Source organism: Rhizophagus irregularis, chromosome 2 (genome assembly GCF_026210795.1).
Source record: "Rhizophagus irregularis chromosome 2, complete sequence".
In the NCBI taxonomy this organism is placed as follows: Eukaryota; Fungi; Glomeromycota; class Glomeromycetes; order Glomerales; family Glomeraceae; genus Rhizophagus; species Rhizophagus irregularis.
This window is the reverse complement of record NC_089430.1, coordinates 1,330,455-1,335,431: the sequence shown is the minus strand read 5'-3', so window position 1 is coordinate 1,335,431 and position 4,977 is coordinate 1,330,455.

The following is a 4,977-nucleotide window of genomic DNA, read 5'->3' as shown; positions in this document are numbered from 1 at the left end:
TTTTAGTTTTCATTAAATTTCTTAAAAATCAATATCTATTAATCTAAATGCTTTCATGATTTTAATAATCAGAATTTTGATTAAAGAGAACAGTCAAAAATTTTATTTTGTAAATTACTTTGTAAAAGAATAAGGAACTATTGTAAAAAAAAAAAAATTTTTGAATCTTTGTCTCTAAAAAAAATTTACGTTTAATTACTCTCTCGCTAAATTAATTTAACCGTTAAGATTTGCAGCCTCAAAAAAACTGGTTATTTCAAGCTCATCACCAATTAAGGCAAGTTCAAAATGCAGATTTCAACGCCGCATATCAAACTTAAATAAAACTTGTTTAATCTACATTTCCACAACTTCTCAAACTTGGGAAACAAATTAATTTTTCTTTATCAACGCCTTCTTTATTATTTATCAATGACTTCCAAAATTTAAAACTACTCGTAGTTATTTATAAAAAATTTGCATTATTGTAAACTTCCTGGTTTACCTTACTCTGTCAATTTAATGAAGTGTACAGTAACAACGTCTGTGTCTGACTGTCTGTATATATGAATTTTAGAATACCTACTCTCAGTTTGTGCGCGATGTCTCATTCGGTACAAAGATTCTAAAAGTCCATATAAGAGCAGTGCCTTAGCTTGAATAGACTTTTATATGTCGATACTATTTTTTTAAAAAACATATTTTTTTAATTGATTTTCTAAGATAAGGTAAACAGACGACCTCTTACTTGAAAGCAACAGGCCCTAACAACATCTCCAATGAAATTATCAAAAAACTTCCGCTACAGATACTAGAAGAATTATTATCCCTATTCAACAACTGTCTTGAAAATGGCATAATTCCGTCACAATTTGAACTCGCCTACCTCTACCCAATCCCGAAACCACAATGGTGGAACTACGATATAAATTTAACGCGACCTATAATCTTATTAGATTGCATTAGAAAATTATTAATAAAAATTATCAACGGTCGTTTAAACCATTACCTATCAAACAACCAAATACTCCAACACAACAACCAAGCAGGAGTACAAGGAGCATCTTGCAACAAAATTATTCTACAAATACAAGCAATCATTGATCATCAGCATGATACCAAAAACCCGTTTTTCTTAGCTATTCAAGACTTAAGTAAAGCATACGATAGAGTAGACCTCGACTTATTGAAATTAGCATTAAGAAGGATTAATATCCCAGAAATATTAATCTCATTTATTAACAAATTATTTTCAAATTATAGAAATAAAATCATACTTCCTTTCGGTTATGGATCTGAATATACCACGACAAATGGTATCATTCAAGGCGAAGTCATTTCACCTCTTTTATGGGTTATCTATTATGATCCCATGTTCAAAGCAATCAATGACTCCACATTCTCAGGATACAAACTTTACGCCTCGATGCCACGAAATATATTCAGAAAAAATGATTTACATGAAAAATTAATTGAAATCAAATTACTCGGCTACCTAGACGATACAACATGGTTCGCTACCAACCTTAAGGACTTACAAAATAATCTGGCTATAGCTGATGATTTCTATGCTTTAGCAAATATCAAAATTAATAAAGATAAGACCAAAATTTTAACCAATGATTTTAAAATCAACAAAAAACAACATATCTTGATCAAATTTGGAAATGACATAGTTAAGGATGGCGCTGAAATTGCTTTTCCAAATCTGCAGTATTGCGGATTTAAGAATTGAATTGCGCATATGAGTCCGCATATCCGCAATGAATCCGCATATCCGCAATGAATCCGCAAGTCCGCAATGAATCCGCAAATCAATACTGTATCACAAATCCACAATGAATCCGCAAGTCCATAATGAATCCGCAAATCAATACTGTATTGCAAATCCGCAATGAATCCGCAAGTCTGTAATGAATCCGCAAATCAATACTGTATCGCAAATCCGCAATGAATCCGTAAATCAATACTGTATCGCAAATCCGCAATGTTAAATAAAATAATATCAAGTAAAAAACCATCAATTCAAAATAAAGAATTCGTCATCCCGACATATTAAAAATTGTTGAAATTAGAAGTGTTATTTTTATAATTTTTTTTTGTCAAAGTTATTATACTGAATTAAACATACTATTTATTCATCACAATCAATTTCATCTGATGATGATATCATGCTATACCAAGACTTCTTTGATTCAATTTTATACACTTTTTACTCGTAATATTTCTGGACAATTTTGTCCACTTTTTTTCTATCATTTTTGGACATCCATCGCTTCTGGACAATTTTGTCCACTTTTTTTTCTATCATTTTTGGACATCCATCGCTTCTGGACAATTTTGTCCACTTTTTTTTCTATCATTTTTGGACATCCATCGCTTCTGGACAATTTTGTCCACTTTTTTTCTATCATTTTTGGACATCCATCGCTTCTGGACAATTTTGTCCACTTTTTTTTCTTGTATCATTTCTGGTCACCTTATTCCTCGTATTGTTTCTGGACAATTTTGTTCAATTTTTCTCTTTGTCCAGTTAAATTTACAAATTTTCACATTATTGAAATTTAAACTTCACAATTTACAATTAGGCGTGATCTTAATCAATCAACATCTTGTACTACTAAATCAAACTTTAAAACGATATTGATGACAAACTCTTTTAATTTCAAGTTTTGCTCTTTATAACGTCATGTCAAGCGGTCCTTCTAAAGTAAGCAAAGGTCGACCACCATCAGATGTATGGTGTAATCATATGATACAAGGTAACATGCAGTCGAGAGGACACTATTCAGCGACGTGTAGTTACTGTCGACAATACTGGAGACAAGGAAGGCCCCAAGTCCTCAGTGCACATTTGGCAAACCACTGTAAAAAATGCCCCGATGATGTTTCATTGTATTTTGCCAAAATTGTCGGGAAAAATCTTGGTAAAGAAGAGGAAGAAAGCGCAGATGAAGATGAATCAGATTATCCTAACAAAAGGGTTCGACAAATGGGAATTAAGAATTTTTACGGAGGAGGTAAAATAGAAAAAGGACGGAGTGATGAATTAGACCGGGTGATAACGAAAGCCTACGTGATGTGCAACATACCCTTTAGCACAATCGATAATCCTTGGTTTATCGATATGATAAAGGCGCTGGAGCCAGGATACGATCCACCTTCGCGACGAGTACTAAACGGTACTTTATTGGAGGCGGAATTATCCAGAATCAATGCACGAGTCAACAATGAATTAGAAAAAGAGTCTAATTTTACTATCGGTAAATCTATAATTTCTATAATTGCTTCAAAATATTTTATTAAAAAAATAACTATCCATATATTTTTTATTAGCTCTTGATGGTTGGACAGACCCTCGAGGGAATAGCTTATGGGCGTTTATTTTGCTGACACCATCGAGAAAGGAATATCTATTACAACTTGAAGACCTTTCTAAAAATTCACATACCGCTGAATATTTATCAAAAGTTATAAATGATATAATTTGTAAAGTGGGTATAAGCAAAATTGTCGCTATTGTCAGTGACAATGCTGCCAATGTCGCAGGTGCCCGTTGAATAATCACGAATGAATATCCATCCATTATCAATATACGATGCATCGCCCATTGCATCAATCTGATAAGTAGTGATATTGTCAAAGTAGATCAAGTTAAATGTCTTGTAAAACGAGCAAATATTTTAACAAGATACTTCAAAAATTCAACCCTTGCCAGCACTTGGCTTAAAGAAGCGATTGATGCAAAAAATATTGCAGGTAGAGGGCTGAAAACGTACATCAAAACAAGATGGACGACAGTCCATGAATGTACATCTTCGGTGTACAGATTAAAAGATGCTTTATTACATGTACATATACTTTATATTTAAATTAATAATAATTAAACCTAATACAAAAATGTTTATTCAATTAGGTCCTGGACAATCATGAACGCGAAATCTCTAATGAAGCTGTAAAAGCAATTTTGAAAAAAAGAGGGTTTTTTGATGACATTCATATTTTATCGGATATTTTGGAGCTGATAAAAAAAGCAATTCTCATGTTAGAAGGAAGTAATGTAACTTTAGCAGATTGTTATCTGCATCTTCTTCGTATCGCAGCATTTTTTAAGTCAATGCCAACTGATGATTATAAAGAGTTAAGAAACTCTTGTATTAGCATTTTTAATAAGCGGTAATGTATTAGGTTAGTATCTTTAATAGAAGATTCAAAATTAATGTTTAATTTTAAATATTTTTTTAATAGATATAAAGAGTTTGACGAGGATATCTATTTGTTAGGTTTCTTCCTTCATCCTAAATACCAAGGTAATTATTTTTTTATTGTTATTTAAATTCATTTAATAATATAAATTTGCAAATTTGTTAGGACATGGAATGCGTGATAATCAATTTGAGCGTCTTAGAAAGTGTGCCCTTCGAATCTGGAAAAACCTTGGGCATAAAAAAAATTCTGGATTAGAACTTGATGCACAACTTCGTGCATACTTTGATAATTCTGAACCATATAACACGTCTTATTCAGTTCATGACACAGCTTACCATTGGTGGAATTCCATAGTTGATGGGAAATTTTCTTCTCTTTCGTGGCTAGCTAAAGTAATATTTTCAATAACCCCACACTCGGCAAGTTGTGAAAGATTATTTTCAGCCATGGGATGGCTCTTTGGTAAGAGACGTATAAATTTGCAACCAGAAACTATAGAGACAATGGCGAAAATATATCTTTATTCTCTCAAACATGCTAAAAAAGACTTAAATTATACAAGTAACGGTGATAGCAGTTCAAAGTTAGATGATGATATTCAACTCATGCTGAATACAGTATTTGAAGAAGAAGAAGAAATTATGAGTGAGAATGATGATGATAGTTTTAATGAACATCAATCTGATGAAACAAATATGAATGATGAAACATTAGATATTGAAAGCACGGTAGATCTAGGACCATGGGTCTTTATTGATAATTCTATACTTCCAACTATTACTCGAAGAT